General features: G+C 40.5%; 1 protein-coding gene across 13 annotated transcripts in view; it reads left to right on the forward strand.

Moving 5' to 3' along the window:
* The window catches only part of LOC117523394 (regulating synaptic membrane exocytosis protein 1-like), a 343959-nt gene that overhangs the window by 124125 nt on the left and 200633 nt on the right, over nucleotides 1-19201 (forward strand). For 12 of the 13 annotated variants that reach the window (XM_034184908.1, XM_034184909.1, XM_034184910.1 and 9 more), the window contains exon 4: nucleotides 9852-9863. The exons of the other annotated variant lie outside the window; for it this stretch is intronic. The gene's annotated coding sequence lies outside the window, so the exon portion shown is untranslated. The remainder of the gene's footprint in view (nucleotides 1-9851; nucleotides 9864-19201) is intronic. 13 annotated transcript variants of the gene reach the window in all.

Raw genomic sequence — 19201 nt, forward strand, 5'->3', positions numbered from 1 at the left:
TAAATACTAGTTTAGTGATTCACAGGATTGATAAAAAAGCAGTTTGAACATAATAGTTTTGAGTTTGTAGCATCAACAGCAGATGCTACTATTATTGTGAACACCCCCTTTTCTACTTTTTTTTTTACTAATAGCCCAATTTCATAGCCTTAAGAGTGTGCATATCATAAATACTTGGTCTTGTTGGATTTGTGAGAATCTATTGAATCTACTGGTACCTTGTTTCCCATGTAACAATAAGAAATATACTCAAAACCTGGATTAATCTTTTTAGTAAAATAGCACTACTATTATTCTGAACACTACTGTAATCTGTGCTGGCAGTGTTACTACTTGGAATCAATTATACTGGCAACAGTATGAAGTTTTGATGCAAAGCTCAGTAAGTCCATTTTGTTTAAATGTAGAAATATGCAGTTTAAAATAGGAATTTAAAGGAAAACACATTAGAAAATGCACTGATTACCATAAATAAAATGAAAATTCTTTCATATTTTGCACACTGTACTTACCTAATCAGCCAAGTGCATGATGGTCTCAAATAAAAGCATGGTTGTGGATTTACTGGATTTTGCATTTGAACCTTTCATATGCTCCTTGTGTCACCAATGACATACTGCAACAGCTGTGTGTGTCAGGTGAGTTGTAAGTACTCTATTTATTTTTCTACCACTTCATTTTCCAAACCCTCTTTTCAGATGCTGCATGCCACATGCACATGTTAGTGGGTGAATATAGCTCCATTTTAATATTGTCATGCTATTTATCATACATATGTGTTTCCTCAAGGAGTACATGTGTGAGAGAGAGACAGAGTCAGATACTGAGCGAGAGGGAGAGAAGCATCTCTCATGCAATATTTTTTCTCGCTCCTTCTGCTCAGTCTTTTTTTTTTCTCTTTCCAAAAGAGGTCATAATACAGCATTATGCTACATTCACATGCTGATGGTAGAAAAGCTGTCATACCAGTTGTTAAAGTAGAATTACTCTCATCCACAGTGGCAGACGGTAGATGGTCATTTTTCTGTAATGGGACTGACAATAATTTACTAAACTGAGTTTTAGTATTTTGCACAACTTCATATTAAAACAAGAAGCTCTGGTACTGATGGTTGCTTAGTCAAACTTTTATGATGCTTTACCTTAGTTTCTCCCTGTATCACACAAATTATTTACCTGATATAAATCCATTTGGGTCGGCACATAAATAGTACATCTCTTGGTACCCATCCTTATACATACATAGTTAGAGACAAAACAAAATACAGTTGTCAGTGCTGAGGTGGGTGCAAAAAGTTCAAAATCTTTCAGTTTTGACTTCAAGCTAAGTGTTGGTATGTGGCTGTTGTGCTCACAGGTGGTGGTGGATCATATATGTCATATATGTCAATAATACAGTCAATATGTACAATAAAGGCAACCTGGGTGTACGTGTGTTGTGAATCTGCAGATGTAATGTGTGTCTGAGTGCTGCACTTTTTAAATAAAGAAATACATACACAGTGCTGGACTTTTGACCATGTTTTTGGTTATTTGAGATGGAAATGCTTTCTTTTGATAGATGTATGAATGCAGCAGCAGTGCGCCTACACGTACCTCATTTTGACACCTACACACCCACATGAGTGGAAGTGGTTTTTGTGATGTTGAAGATGGTTCAAGACTGCCTGAGGCCCATTCACTTTTGACCTTGTCTACACGGAAACGGAACTTTCCCTATAAGATATATTTTTTTGTTATTTTCAAAAAATGTTCCGTAAACACGGCACCATTTCAAGAAGTATCTGCGTGTGCTGAATCCAGTGAAACCATTTGAAAATGTTGTAGTACATACGCCATCCCTATATGTGGCACTGTAATGCTTCCAAAAAAAAAAAGGAGAAGAATATGCGGAGCATGCGCATAACTGGTCTAAGGAGATAATCAATGTAGCAGCAGAAGTCAAACTTTACAAAGTGGCACACAGTGTAAATATAAAGTATTTTTTCCTGACCTGTTTATGTGGATTCATCATCATAGCCTGATGAAAACTGTTGTCCACATGACACCCTTGTTTTGGAAGATGACGTCTGGAAACACTTTAATTCTTTATCGTCGAAATTGCTTGCATTTTCAAAGATGTCCATCTGTGTTTGCTCCTGGTGCATTTCTCAGCCTGAGCCGGAGAACACCCGTGCTTTATTTATTTATTTATTTATTTATTAGTTTATTTGACAGGGACAATACAGTCAGACATAGCTACAAATCAAAGCTTGCAGCTGATGTGATGCATACAGAGTATGGCAACAAGTGCTAATTTACAACTCCCGTCCCTGGTTAGGCTTTTCCTACTCCAACACGACCTACAAACATCTTAATTTACATTTGAACATCTATAATAAATAGAACAGTGCAATTCAAACTCTCATCTCACTCATCTCATTCATTCACTCTCATATGTTTACTGGTGGGTACAGTTTTGGTTTGATTTAAGTCAAGATTTAAGTTTAAAGGTGAACATTTTCAACTCGCTGACAGCCTTAATATCTGTGGGCAGTGAGTTCCAGAGTTTACAGCTTTTGTCCCACCACTGACAAGAAGACAAAATAACTTATTTTAAAAGATGAGTGTCTTTTCTGCAATTATTTTTTTCGTATCACATCACGCCCTTTATTCACGATCTGCGTTCATCGCAGGCATCCTTCATCTCTTCAGCATCTGCTAGTGATGAAAATAAATGACTCCACCAAGACAAAAAAAAGTATGTTAATTTACCCTGTTAACAACAACAACAACAACAACATGGCATTTATTATGATCAGCTGAGTGTAGAGAGGCAAGGCTATGATGGCATCGTTTAAAAAAAATTGTCTTGCTTGTCCACACGAAGACGCGAATCTGGTATTTTCAGATTTATCCACTTTGGGAACCGTTTTCAAATAGTAGCATTTTTGCCCACTGAATAATACACCAGTTCCGTGTGGACGAAATGGCAATATGATGCAAAAGTTTTGTGGATGGGCCTGAAACATGTCTCTGTGTGGACGGAGCCTCATACAGCTGGAGTTGTGTTGGAAAAGCCAAATCAACATGTAGATCCCATACAAAATCCCCTGAGATGGCCTGGAGAAAATGAACAATAAGTAACAACTGCATTTAAATTCTACAGAAGTAGTTAGTTTAAAAATAGTGTAATAATGTTAATTCAGAAGAAAGGTGTAAATGACTACAGGTTTATGCGTTAACATTTATAGGTTGTTCTGTAAAGGTATTCATGTGTTTTTCATGTATTTTTACAGAATCATTCGAGCAACAACAGCTGCTGCAATGGATTTGTTTTTCTTTTTCTTTATTTTTTTAACCATGCTCTATATATCATTGACCTCCAAATCAGCACTCAGAGGTGCATACTGTGAACTCTGTGGTACTCGTACCTAAAACTACTCTCTCATAGCTACTGTAAGTCCAGTTGTACAGTAGTATGAGGACCACAGGTGTTAACACTCAGGCGGAGGTGATGTCGTCGTGAAAATGTGTGGTTTGGGCATGAGCTGTATGTGTGTGTACTGTATGTGTGCCATTTGCCTGTGATGTATGTCTGTGTGTGTGTATGTGACCCCGGATAGAGCTGCTAAAGGTTAATTGGGCATTACTCTGAGCTGTGGACAGGGAGGGGGTGCTCTCCCACTCTATATCAGCCTCCCAGGGATCCGGAGGTGCCCTATACATACACAGCAGGGGTTAGACATTTGTGTGTGTGTGTGTGTGTGTGTGTGTGTGTGTGTGTGTGTGTGTGTGTGTGTGTGTGTGTGTGTGTGTGTGTGTGTGTGTGTGTGTGAGAGATGGCACTAAAGGCAAGAGTTCCTCCTGAACAAATGACGTCTCCTCTCTCACCACTGTCCTGCATCACCGGTGTGACATTTAGTGATCTCACACATACACAAACACACAAACGTCAACAATACATCCTAATTAGTTGGTGCCTGACATGGGGAAAGTTCAGCTGCGGGACCCTGGGTGGTGTGTCGCAGTGGGAGAAAGCCGTTTAAAAATCGATTAGACTTGATTTGAAGCACATTTTTAACTTAACAATATGAGCCTACCAGAGCAAAAGCAGCAAATAGGAAATATGCAAAAAACTGTTTTGTATGTGAAAGAAAATCATTAATTACTTTGATGTATTTATTCGATTGTTAGAAGAGAACACCGTCTTCTGAATCTCTGATAATATGCTCCCTTGAAAGATTTCACTTTTTATAAATGTCAGGAACCCTTCTGATTCTCTCTCAGTTGCAGTGCTTCTCCCTCAGTCTCATGGAACCCAACCACCTTTTTAGGCTGGTTTCTCCTCTTCTTCCTCTGTTAGTCAGTGAGCCTTTCTGACCAAGCCAACAGACTCTATCTTCCACTGTGCACAAAGCAGTACTTAATGCAACACAAATGTTGTTAGTAGTTTGCACCCAATGCAGCTGACATTTTCACACCTAGTTCCCATTTTCTTTCGATACCAAATGTACTTGTGCTCATCTGTGTGCCCAGGGGTGTGTTCACCTAACAAAAGAGGCACAGGACTGGCATGTTCAACCATTCATCATGAGAAAACATTTGTACTTTAGACCACCTTATAGCAGGTCAAAACTGTCTTGCATCTCATCTAGTGAATTCATTGTATTTTAGGAATGCAGCAGTCAGACTCACACTCTGCACACAACAATATGTAAAAAATTTAATTGTAAAATAACAAAATAAAGACAAATTTCATGACTCTGGTTTGTACCAAATTTGAATGCTACTTTTCTTCCGCCCCACAACTGAGGCGGTGTTAATATTGAGTGGAAGAACAGGGAGGATTAAGGTTTCACAGGGTGTCCAGACACTTAACATGGAAATGAAAATATACATCATGAATAAATATCACATTCCACTCCACACCATCACACTCCAACCTTGTAACAGATAAAGAAAGATCTCTCCAACAGCATCACAGTGCACAAATATAGCGCACAAGAGTTTAGGACAGACACCTTTTATTTATTTATTCATTTATTTTCGATACCCGCTTATTGGAGTTAAGGGCTGCAGGGAAGCTGGAGCCTATCCCAGCAGTAAGATCATGACCCAACCCTCATGACCATAAGTGAGAGTAGGAATGAAGATTGACCAGTAGATCGAGAACTTCGCCTTTTGGTTTGGCTCCCTTTTCGCCACAACAGTATGGTCGAGCGAATGCAGTACCATCCCTGCTGCACCGATTCTGTGGCCAATCTCACGCTCCATTGTTCCCTCACCCATAAACAAGACCCCAAGGTACTTGAACTCCTTCACTTGGGGCAAGACCATATTCCCTACCTGTAGTAGGCAATCCATTGGTTTCCTGCTGAGAACCATGGCCTCAGATTTAGAGGTGCTGATCCTCATCCCAGCCGCTTCACGCTCGGCTGCGAACCGATCCAGTGAGTGCTGCAGGTCACTGGTTGATGAAGCCAACAGGGCATCTGCAAAAAGCAGTGATGAGACCCTGAGCCCACCAAACTGGAAACCCTTCTCCCCTGACTACACCTCGATATCCTGTCCATGAATATCACAAACAGGATTGGTGACAAGGCGCAGCCCTGGCGGAGGCCAACTCCCACCGGAAACGAGTCCGACTTACTGCTGAGCACCCAAACACAGCTCTCGCTTTGTGAGTACAGAGATTGGATGGCCCTGAGAAGTGACCCGCTCACTCCATACTCCCGCAGCACTTCCCACAGTATCTCCTGGGGTATCATACGCCTTCTCCAAGTCCACAAACACATGCAGACTTGATGGGCATACTCCCAGGCCCCCTCCAGGATCGTTGTGAGAGTGAAGAGCTGGTCACTTGTTCCATGACCAGGATGGACCCCACATTGTTCCTCTTCAATCAGAGGTTTGACTATCGGCCGAACCCTCCCTTCCAGCACCCTGGAGTAGACTTTACCAGGGAAGCTGAGTAGTGTGATGCCCCTGCATTTGGCACACATTCTCTGGTCCTCTTTTTTAATATGGGGATCACCACACCAGTTTGCCACTCCTTAGGCACTGTCCCAGACCTCAACACAATGTTGAAGAGGCATCTCATCCAAGACAGATATCATCAACCCCCGGGGCCTTGCCACTGCAATGTTGTTTGACTACCTCAGTGACTTCCACCAGGGAAGATTGATCATAATCCTCCATCATCTTACAGCTTTGCCCCTACTGTAGAGGGTGTAGGATGTTCCTCAAAGTGTTCCTTCCAGTGGTGGATTACATCCTCAGTTGAAGTCAGCAGAGTCCCTTCCTTACTGTAGACAGCTTGGATGGTTCCCTGTTTTCCCCTCCTGAGGTGCCTCACAGTCCTCCAGAAGCACCTTGGTGCTGACTGAGAGTTTCTCCATGGTTGCTCTGAACTCCTCCCACACCCGCTGCTTTGCCTCCCCCACAACAGAGGCCACTGCCCTTCGGGCCTGTCAGTGCCTTACAACTACCTCCGGAGGCCTCCAAGATAACATATACCAGAAGGACTCCTTCTTCAGTCAGACAGCTTCCCTGACCACCGGTGTCCACCACGGTGTTTGAGGGTTGCTGCCCCTTGAGGCACCTAAGACCTTCAGGCCACAGCTCCCCGATGAACCTTCTGCAATGGAAGCTTTGAACATTGGCCATTCTGGTTCAATGCCCCCAACCTCTACAGGGATAAGAGAAAAGCTCCACCGAAGGTGTGAGTAGAAGATCTGTTGGACAGTGGGCTCCTCCAGACATTCCCAGTTCACCCACACTATCTGTTTGGGCTTACCAGGTCTGTTCAAAGTCCTCCCCTACCCTCTGATCCAACTCACCACCAGATGGTGATTAGTTGACACCTTGATCGATCTTCGGGCTTGGATGCTCTGATACCATATACACTTATTAGCGTCCTTATGTTTGAACATGGTGTTCATTATGGGCAGTCCATGATTAGCACAGGAGTCCGATAACAAACAACCATTCAGATTTAGATCGGGGAGGCCGTTCCTCCCAATCACACCTCTCCAGGTGTCTTTGTCATTGCCCACATGTGCGTTGAAGTCCCTCAGCAGAACAATGGAGTCTTCCACCGGAACCCCATACAGGACTCCATTCAGGGACTCCAAAAATCCAAGCAATGTGGTATTAATACTTGGCCAGTTTAGTCAAAGAAGGTGTATAGTATCTCTCTGGGTGTCCACTGTTGGACTGATGGATGAAAGTAATTAACCTGTGTGTCAGCATGTGGCGTGTGTCTGTCTCAAAAATAGCTTGATGGATTTCCTTCAGACTTGTTAACCCCTGGCAAAAATTATGGAATCACCGGCCTCGGAGGATGTTCATTCAGTTGTTTAATTTTGTAGAAAAAAAGCAGATCACAGACATGACACAAAACTAAAGTCATTTTAAATGACAACTTTCTGGCTTTGAGAAACACTATAAGAAATCAGGAAAAAAAATTGTGGCAGTCAGTAATGGTTACTTTTTTAGACCAAGCAGAGGGAAAAAAATATGGAATCACTCAATTCTGAGGAAAAAATTATGGAATCATGAAAAACAAAAGAACGCTCCAACACATCACTAGTATTTTGTTGTACCACCTCTGGCTTTTATAACAGCTTGCAGTCTCTGAGGCATGGACTTAATGAGTGACAAACAGTACTCTTCATCAATCAGGCTCCAAATTTCTCTGATGGCTGTTGCCAGATCAGCTTTGCAGGTTGGAGCCTTGTCATGGACCATTTTCTTCAACTTCCACCAAAGATTTTCAATTGGATTAAGATCCGGACTATTTGCAGGCCATGACATTGACATGTTCTCTTCAGGCAGTCATCTTTATAAATCTCATTGGAACAGCACCAAACAAAAGTTCCAGCGTCATCACCTTGCCCAATGCAGATTCTAGATTCATCACTGGATATGACTTTCATCCAGTCATCCACAGTCCACGATTGCTTTTCCTTAGCCCATTGAAACCTTGTTTTTTTCTGTTTAGGTGTTAATGATGGCTTTCTTTTAGCTTTTCTGTATGTAAATCCCATTTCCTTTAGGCGGTTTCTTACAGTTCGGTCACAGACGTTGACTCCAGTTTCCTCCCATTCGTTCCTCATTTGTTTTGTTGTGCATTTTCAATTTTTGAGACATATTGCTTTAAGTTTTCTGTTTTGACGCTTTGATGTCTTCCTTGGTCTACCAGTATGTTTGCCTTTAACAACCTTCCCATGTTGTTTGTATTTGGTCCAGAGTTTAGACACAGCTGACTGTGAACAACCAACATCTTTTGCAACATTGCGTGATGATTTACCCTCTTTTAAGAGTTTGATAATCCTCTCCTTTGTTTCAATTGACATCTCTCGTGTTGGAGCCATGATTCATGTCAGTCCACTTGGTGCAACAGCTCTCCAAGGTGTGATCACTCCTTTTTAGATGCAGACTAACGAGCAGATCTGATTTGATGCAGGTGTTAGTTTTGGGGATGAAAATTTACAGGGTGATTCCATAATTTATTCCTCAGAATTGAGTGAGTCCATATTTTTTCCCCTCTGCTTGGTCTATAAAAGTAACCATTACTGACTGCCACATTTTTTTTTCCTGATTTCTTATAGTGTTTCTTAAAGCCATGAAGTTGCCATTTGAAATGACTTTAGTTTTGTGTCATGTCTGTGATCTGCTTTTTTTCTACAAAATTAAACAACTGAATGAACATCCTCTGAGGCCGGGGATTCCATAATTTTTGCCAGGGGTTACCTGGACACATATCTAGAGATGATTAGATTTTTGAATAGTTTGGTAGAAGGTCAAGGTCAAGGAAAACACTGTATGAAAAATAATTTTTTTTTAATATAACTCAGCAACCAAGGTGCCTAGATGGGTCAAAAGTACTATGAATATTACATGGATACATATCTAGATTTGAAGAGATTTTGGAGTAATTTGGTCAAAGGTCAAGGTCAAGGAAATCACTGTCTGAAAAATAAGATTTTTTTAATGCATCTCAACAACCAAGAAGCCTAGATGAATCAAACTTGTTGGGAATATTACTTGGATAGATATTTAGAGGTGATTAGATCTTATAGTCGTTTGGTCAAAGGTCAAAAGTCAAGGTTCAATGAAAACATAGTCTGGAAAACATTCTACATTTTCTGTATCTCAACTACCTAGAAGGCTAGATGGATGATTTAACACATATATTGATCAGCAAAATATTTGTGATTGACTGGTTAAGAATGAAGTCACACAGAAGTCATATGATGAAGTCATACATAGACAAAAACACCATTACAGACATATGTATAGTGACTTGTGCATTTATACTGAGGTCTGTAGAATGTGGAGGGTATGCCCTTTGATGCCATTCATTGCAACTGTTTTATGACTGGGAATAGGTCCAATATTTAATGGTAGTTCATTGCCGTTCCAAATAATGATAAAAATTTGTTGAGTGGGCTTTTGGAAGCTGCCTTAGTGGGTTCAAAGGGAGGACCTCGGCGGTTTTAACTTCTACGTCAGATTATATTTGTGACCTGTGGTCAGTCACTGTACTGATTTTGGATAGCTGAATGTAAAAGTGATTATTTTTCTTTTAATATTCCATGAATTCAGTAAACCTTTACAATAGTGAGATTTTTTTTTGTGTGTGTGTGGCTCTGAAAAGTAATGCTGTGAAAAATAGTGACAGCAGTGAAATATTTGTTTCATTGTATCACCTTTGGAAAAGTGGCAAAAATATTGTATGTATTTTCCCAAATCTTTTTTTTTTGAGCATGTAAATTTATCAGATGAGCTTGGATATACTTTCAAATATCGTCTTTGCTTATATTCTCTTTCTCTCTCTTTTACATGGATGCTAACTGGGCTAACAGGAGGACAAAGTGGTAAGTGTGCTGGTTTTTATTGGAATACATGACCTGAAGACTTCTTATTGGGTTCACACGTTTGCTTGTGTCTATTGTTCATTCATTCTGCTTGGGCAGTAGTTACAGGATGAGTTTTACTACGATTTGTAGAAACAGTGGTGAATTAAGAGCATTACTGGTTCAAAATGGCAGACTTTACAGCTCAGCAGATGTGGGTCAGTAGTCATGTATACAGTTCCAGTTTTAAGTGCATGGATTTGAGAATTCGATTGCTGACTTCTGTTTTCACTCCAGAACAATCAATCAGAGGAGCAGTGATGTTCTCAGTCCAAAATGACTCTCAATACAGTGATAAGCAGCTCTAAACACTGATAAGATAAGAACAAAAGGCATCCAAACCCAAAATATCTTGGAGTTTACTCATTGTGATTGGCCATTTAGGTTGGTGACCTTAGTTTAATAAGTTATAGCTGGGTAAACATTTCCTGTATGCTGTCAGGAGAATTGGCCAAACACAAGAAAATCATCAAAATTGTTTTAAGCCTTCAGGTTGATACTGGAGTGTGAACTACAGTGCATCTGGACAGTATTCACAGCGCTTCACTTTTTCCATATTTTGTTATGTCACAGCCTTATTCCAAAATGGATTAAATTCATTTTTTTCTCCTAAAATTCTACACAAAACACCCCATGATGGCAACGTAAAAAGTTCTTTGGATTATTTTACAAATTTCTTAAAAATAATAATTTAAAAAAATCACACATACAAAAGTATTCACAACATTTGCTCAATACTTTGTTGATGCACCTTTGGCAGCAATTACAGCCTCAAGTCTTCTTGAATATGATGCCACAAGCTTGGTGCACCTACCGTTGGGTAGTTTTGCCCATTCCTCTATACAGCACCACTCAAGCTCCATCAGGTTGGATGAGGAGCGTCAGTGTACAGCCATTTTCAGATCTCTCCAGAGATGTTCAATCAGATTTAGGTCTGGACTCTGGTTGGGCCACTCAAGGACATTCACAGAGTTGTCTGAAACACCTTTGATATCTTGGCTGTGTGCTTAGGGTCACTGTCCTGCTGAAAGATGAACTGTGACCCCAGTCTGAAGTCAAGAGCGCTTTGGAGCAGGTTTTCATCCAGGATGTCTCTGTACATTGCTGCATTCGTCTTTCCCTCAATCCTGACTAGTCTCTGAGTTCCTACCACTGAAAAACATCCCCACAGCATGATACTGCCACCACCATGCTTCACTGTAGGGATGGTGCCTGGTTTCCAACAAACATGATGCCTGGCATTCACACCAAAGAGTTCATTCTGTGTCTCATCAGACCGGACAATTTTGTTTCTCATAGTCTGAGAGTCCTTCAGGTGTCTTTTGGCAAACTCCAGGCTGGTTGCCATGTGCCTTTTACTAAGGAGTAGCTTCTGTCTGGCCACTATACCATACAGGCCTGATTGGTGGATTTCTACAGAGATGATTGTCCTTCTGGGAGGTTCTCCTCTCTACACAGAGGAATGCTGGAGCTCTGACAGAGTAACCGTCAGGTTCTTGGTCACCTCCCTGACAAAGGCCTTTCTCCCCCGATCGCTCAGTTTAGATGGGCAGCCAGCTCTAGGAAGAGTCCTGGTGGATCTGAACTTCTTCTATTTATGGATGATGGAGGCCACTGTGCTCATTGGAACCTTCAAAGCAGCATAAATGTTTCTGTACCCTTCCCCAAATTTGTGCCTTGAGACAATCCTGTCTTGGAGGTCTGCTGACAATTCCTTAGACTTCATGCTCGGTTTGTGCTCTGACATGCACTGTCAGCTGTGGGATCTTATATGTAGACAGGTGTGTCTTTCCAAATCATGTAAAATCAACTGATTGTACCCCAGGTAGACTCATTTAAGCTATAAAACATCTCAAGGATGATCAGTGGAAACAGGATGCACCTGAGCTCAGTTCTGGCCGTCATGGCGAAGGCTGCAAATACTTACCATATTTTCCAGACTATAAGTCGCACCGGAGTATAAGTCGCACCAGCCACTTTATCCATTATAAAGAAAAATAAACCATAGGTAAGTCGCACTGGAGTGTAAGTCGCATGGACATACAGGTATGTTAACTTAACATGAAAGTTCAGATGATAATATTATGATATGATGATAATATCTGCACGTTGTTCGAGCACCCATGTGCGGACTCGTTCCTCTAGCTGTGGCCATCTAGCTTTTAGCCCGCGATTAGCTTTTTTTGCTTTTTTCATGGTGGTTAGAGTAACCTCTGCTTTCCTCCAGTCCCTCACAAGTTTCTCACTCACTCCAAACTCTCTCTCTGCTGCTTGATTACCGTTTTTGGATGCATATTTCACCAGTCGCAACTTGTAAACTGCAGAGTATGCTTTTCTTTTTGGTGGCATTTTTTTCTGGCCTTCTCTGTTGTCTTGTTAAGTTATCAGTAATGTTGAAATTTTTATTTTTCTATGGTAGTCAGAAGTCGCAGGAACAGTCACACAAGCCTTGAGTGCCCTCTTGTGAGCTGCATTTTACCTACGGATATGTTTGCATTTTGCGGACCACATTGCGAGCCGAACCATGCAGCACCTACCTGCGCAGCTCATGACCTCCCTGTGGTGTCGAAGCCAGCTCCTTCCAAGTGCAGACGCTAATCCTCCGCCGTCACTCACCCATTGCTCCCACGCAGCTCTCAGCGTCAACTCTGTTCACACTGATATCCAAGGGTTGAAGCTGTTTTGTTAGCCCTCCCGGAATAAGCACCGTGTTCGTCTGCTTCACACGCTGTTTCACAATCATTGTCTGTGTGAAGTGAGGAATACGCGTCCAATGTTCTGTTCTCTGATTGGTTATCGTGACCAGCGTGACCTATAGGACGGCTGCCATACTACAGTGCCCATGATGCATTGCATTTCCGTTTCCAGTGGCCATTTTAAAACATAGAGCGACTCTGTCACGTAAAATTGTTTTATTACGGTAAATTAATTGAGAATCTACCGGTATATTTTTCATTTATAAGTCGCACTGGAGTATAGGTTGCACCCCCTGCCAAAACGTAAAAAAGTGCGACTTATAGTCCGGAAAATACGGTATGTATGTGACTTATTTTTTTTTTAAATAAATTTGCAAAAATCCCCCCCCCCCCCCCAAAAAAAAAAAAACAATAACAAAAAACAAAACAAAAGAAAAACTTTTTTCACATTGTCATCATGGGGTATTGTGTGTAGAATTTTGAGGACAATAATTAATTTCATTCAGGAATAAGGTTGTAACATAACAAAATGTGGAACAAGTGAAGTGCTGTGAATACTTTCCAGATGCACTGTACCTTTATCACAGTCATTAGCATCTGCTTTCATCATAGTCATGTCCCTGAACATTTAATTAAGGTTTTCTAGAGATTTACTTTCATAGACACAAGGTATCTGTGGGCATGAAGAACATAACAGTAATGTAACATTTGACCCCAGTCATCTTGACCTTCATCTAACTGCTGGCTCACAAACAATCAGGTAGACACGTCCTTGACCACAATGAATGAACTTTGGCATAATGACTTCGCTGGGTAATTCTTGAAACCCTTCTTATATGTTTGCCATAGTCCATACAAATCAGAGTGAAAACCCTAAATTTTGATCTGTGACCCCAATGACCTCAGTGACAGACCTTTGGCAAATATGATGTTGCTGGACAATTCCAAAACTCACCTTCATATCTGTGCCATGTTTGGTGCAAATTGGAAAGAAAAAAGATCAGAATTTAAACCTTTGACTACATTGACCTTAAGAGTGATCTTGGGGTTGACTGTGATCCATATATCAGTGTGGTAGAAATTGGCTGAAGGATCTGAGAGGTCAACTTACATGCACAAAGCAAGTAACTTTTCTGAAATGATAGTATGATATGTCAAACAAGTTTACAACATCATGTCTTGTTTTTATTTTTAAAATACTGTAAGTGTAAAGATTAAAACTAAAAGTACCTAAAGGCCCTGTCACACCTTGATGATTTAGCTTGCGTATGCTGACCGTATTAAAAATGGTGGCACACGCTGTCGTATGTTTAATAAATTAATGCAGCTGTCACACCTTGATGACTAACTAGCGTATGCCGACAGCATGAAGCAGCTTCAAGCATTTCAGCATGGAGTTCATGTTCTTTCTATGGGTTCTTTCTAAGTAGTTCAGCTACCTCCTTCAGTCCAAAGACCACTGCTTGGAAAAGTGTGTTGTATCAGTGATTCTCCGTGAATGCTATTTAGTTTAGATCTCAAGGATTATTGGCCTTTTGCAGATTAATGTGTTGTGAGTGCTGGTCTAGTTGAAGGAGAGTTGAGTAGAACATTCCAGTGTTGTGCATGTTGAGACTTGTTCTTGGCAGACACATTTAACACCTTCACGTGCTTGTGTACTTGTTTCAGCTTTAGAACCGTACTTGGCCTTGGCTACCTTCCCTTAGGGCTGCTGCCAAAACCGGCACTTTGATGATACTTGGCCGAGCTTGAATGCTGCAACTGTTCAGGAGTGCTTTGGTGTGCTGTGCATAGCACTCTCACTCCCTTGCTAAAGCCTGGTACTACAACCCCTGGCAAAAATTATGGAATCACCGGCCTCAGAGGATGTTCATTCAGTTGTTTAATTTTGTAGAAAAAAAAGCAGATCAGACATGACACAAAACTAAAGTCATTTCAAATGGCAACTTTCTGGCTTTAAGAAACACTATAAGAAATCAAGAAAAAAAGATTGTGGCAGTCAGTAACGGTTACTTTTTTAGACCAAGCAGAGGAAAAAAATATGGAATCACTCAATTCTGAGGAAAAAATTATGGAATCACCCTGTAAATTTTCATCCCCCAAATTAACACCTGCATCAAATCAGATCTGCTCATTGACATTGACCCTATGCCATGACATTGACCCTATGTGTCTTTTTGCAAGGAATGTTTTTGCAGTTTTTGCTCTATGGCAAGATGCATTATCATCTTGAAAAATGATTTCATCATTCCCAAACATCCTTTCAATTGTCCAAAATATCAACATAAACTTGTGCATTTATTGATGATGTAATGACAGCCATCTCCCCAGTGTCTTTACCTGACATGCAGCCCCATATCATCAATGACTGTGGAAATTTACATGTTCTCTTCAGACAGTCATCTTTATAAATCTCATTGGAAAGGCACCAAACAAAAGTTCCAGCATCATCACCTTCCCCAATGCAGATTCGAGATTCATCACTGAATATGACTTTCATCCAGTCATCCACAGTCCACAAGTGCTTTTCCTTGATGTCTTCCTTGGTCTACCAGTGTGTTTGCCTTTAACAACCTTCCCATGTTGTTTGTATTTGTTCCAGAGTTTAGACACAGCTGACTGTGAACAACCAACATCTTTTGCAACATTGCGTGATGATTTACTCTCTTTTAAGAGTTTGATAATCCTCTCCTTTGTTTCAATTGACATCTCTCGTGTTGGAGCCATGATTCATGTCAGTCCACTTGGTGCAACAGCTCTCCAAGGTGTGTTCACTCGTTTTTAGATGCAGACTAACGAGCAGATCTGATATGATGCAGGTGTTAGTTTTGGGGATGAAAATTTACAGGGTGATTCCATAATTTTTTCCTCAGAATTGAGTGATTCCATATTTTTTTCCTCTGCTTGGTCTAAGAAAGTAACCGTTACTGACTGCCACAATCTTTTTTTCTTGATTTCTTATAGTGTTTCTTAAAGCCAGAAAGTTGCCATTTGAAATGACTTTAGTTTTGTGTCATGTCTGTGATCTGCTTTTTTTCTACAAAATTAAACAACTGAATGAACATCCTCCGAGGCCGGTGATTCCATAATTTTTGCCAGGGGTTGTACAACCACTACTGCTAAAGGGGAATACTTTGGCAGAACATGGATCGTATTTAGCACTAGCTGTATAAGCGGATGGTAGACTTGGCTGAATTACTGTTTGACATGGATATATTTAATTACTCAGAGACTAATTAATTCTGCTTGGCACATCAATCCAAAAGTTACTCTGCCCAATTTATTAATATTTTTGACTCCACTCAAACTAATCACTCAGTGTTAAAGTGCTGGCATGCAGAATTCAGCGCTTGGACAATAAATCAGCTCTCAAGTATTGTGGATTCCAGATCAGGCATTACTTATTCTGCTCCTTTTGTTTTCTGGTTTTAGGCTCCAGGTGGCTATAGTGTAGCGGGTAACTCTCATATTATACACAATTGTGCATTTGGTGAGAAAAACATGAAATTTCTAGCATAGTTAGTACATATCATAAAAATTATTTTCAGTTAGTTAAACCTGGATTTGGCATCTGAGGACCATGAGAGGTAAAATTCAAGATGGTCACCAATCCACGCTGTCCACCTTTGTACTATGACATGCACATCCATTGTGAAAATGAGCTGATCAGACTGGTGCCTGTGTCTTGTGGGATGAATGACCATCATTTCAATCTGGTCTGAATTTAAAAGTAAGAAATTATATACCTCCAGTTTATTATTATTATTATTATTTTTTACTGAATTCAGGCAATCCTCTAAAGTCCTTTTTGGGGGTGATTATTTCTATTAATTGGCCTGCAAAGCTGAGTGTCATCAGCATAGTAATGAAACATTTTTCTATAGCATCACAGTATATGACCAAGAGCTGTTACACAGAGCAAGAATAACAGAGGGCCAGTACAGACTCCGGCATTATCTCACAATTTACTGGAATAAGATTTGAAATAATGCTGTTACACAAGACACAATGAGGGCGACTGTGTACAACCCCAATTCCAATGAAGTTGGGACGTTGTGTAAAACATAAATAAAAACAGAATACAATGATTTGCAAATCCTCTTCAACCTATATTCAATAGAATACACCACAAAGACAAGATATTTAATGTTCAAACTGATAAACTTTGTTGTTTTTGTGCAAATGTTTGCTCAATTTGAAGTGGATGCCTGCAGCACATTTCAAAAAGGTTGGGACTGGGCAACAAAAGACTGGGGAAGTTGATGAATGCTCAAAGAATACCTAACTGGAAACAAGTGAGTGTCATGATTCGGTATAAAAGGAGCATCACCAAAAGGCTCAGCCATTCACAAGCAAAGATGGGGTGAGGATCACCACTTTGTGAACAACTGCATGAAAAAAATAGTCCAACAGTTTAAGAACAATGTTTCTCAATGTTCAGTTGCAAGGAATTTAGGGATTCCATCATCTACAGTCCATAATATAATCAGAAGATTCAGAGAATCTGGAGAACTTTCTACACGTAAGCAGCACGGCCAAAAACCTGAATGTCCATGATCTTCGATCCCTCAGGCGGCACTGCATTAAAAACCAACATCATTGTGTAAAGGATCTTACCGCGTGGACTCAGGAACACTTCAGAAAACCATTGTCAGTTAACACAGTTCGCTACATCTACAAGTGCAAGTTACAACTCTACCATACAAAGCAAAAGCCATACATCAGCAACATCCAGAAATGCCACTGCCTTCTCTGGGCCCGAGGTCATTTGAAATAGACAGATGCAGAGTGGAAAAGTGTGCACTGGTCTGATGAGTCCACATTTCAAATTGATTTGGAAATCATGGATGTTGTGTCCTCCGGACAAAAGAGGAAAAAGACCATTCAGATTGTTACCAGTGCAAAGTTCAAAAGCCAGCATCTGTGATGGTATAGGGGTGTGTTAGTGCCCATGGCATGGGCAACTTACACATCTGTGATGGCACCATCAGTGCTGAAAGGTACATCCAGGTTTTGGGCAACACATTCTGCCATCCAAGCAATGTCTTTTTCAGGGACATCCCTGCTTATTTCAGCAAGATAATGTCATGCCACATTCTGCACGTGTTACAACAGCGTGGCTTCGTAGTAAAAGAGTGTGGGTACTAGACTGGCCTGCCTGCAGTCCAGACCTGTCATCCATTGAAAATTTGTGGCACATTATGAAGTGCGAAACACAACAGAGACCCCGGAAGTCATACATTAAGCAAGAATGAGAAACAATTCCACCTTCAAAGCTTCAACAGTTAGTGTCCTCAGTTCCCAAATGCTTATTGAGTGTTGTTAGAAGGAAAGGTGATGTAACACAGTGGTAAACATGCCACTGTCCCAGGTTTTAGAAACGAGTTGCAGGCATCCATTTCAAAATGAGCAAATATTTGCACAAAAACAATAAAGTTTATCAGTTTGAACATTAAATATCTTGTCTTTGTGGTGTATTCAATTGAATATAGGTTGAAGAGGATTTGCAAATCATTGCATTCTGTTTTTATTTACATTTTTCACAACGTCCCAACTTCATTGATATTGCGGTTGTACTAGCATGTTGCCTATGGGGATCCATGGGCTCTAGATTGGGGTGTTGTTGTCCATTCGGCTGCTCCCGTTTTTGTGTTCGGGGTCGCCACAGCGGATTCAACCAGATCTGCATTGGCATTTGGCACAAGTTTTACACCGGATGCCCTTCCTGACGCAACAACGATGCAATCATTGTATTCTGTTTTTATTTACATTTTTCACAACATCCCAACTTCACTGGAATTGGGGTTGTAAGTAAGATTGTCACCCATGAGAGAACATTGTCAGTAATTCCAAAGTCATTTTCAAGCCTATCCAGTAATATGTAATGATTGATAATGTCAGAGTAAACGGAGTAGAACAATATAACAATAACAGGTACAGAATACAAGATACAAAGTGTAGAAAATATGCTGTGACACACTTCATGTACAAGGTAATATCTAAATTCAATGTAAATGCATTAAGAACAGAAAATAAACATATACAGTGAGGAAAATAAGTATTTGAACACTGCGATTTTGCAAGTTCTCCCACTTAGAAATCATGGAGGAGTCTGAAATTTTCATCTTAGGTGCATGTCCACTGTGAGAGACATAATCTAAAAAAACAAAAACAAAAACAAAAAAAAAAAATCAGGAAATCTCAATGTATGATTTTTTTTTTTATAATTTATTTGTATGTTACTGCTGCAAATAAGTATTTGAACACCTGTGAAAATCAATGTTAATATTTGGTACAGTAGCCTTTGTTTGCAATTACAGAGGTCAAACTTTTCCTGTAGTTTTTCACCAGGTTTGCACACACCGCAGCAGGGATTTTGGTCCACTCCGCCATACAGATCATCTCTAGATCTTTCAGGTTTGGAATTTCAGCTCCCTCCAAAGATTTTCTATTGAGTTCAGGTCTGGAGACTGCCCAGGCCACTCCAGGACCTTGACATGCTTCTTACGGTGCCCCCCCTTAGTTGCCCTGGCTGTGTTTTTGGGGTCATTGTCATGCAGGAAGACCCAGCCATGACCCATCTTAAATGCTCTTACTGAGGGA

Source organism: Thalassophryne amazonica, chromosome 13 (assembly GCF_902500255.1).
Source record: "Thalassophryne amazonica chromosome 13, fThaAma1.1, whole genome shotgun sequence".
NCBI classification, from domain to species: Eukaryota; Metazoa; Chordata; class Actinopteri; order Batrachoidiformes; family Batrachoididae; genus Thalassophryne; species Thalassophryne amazonica.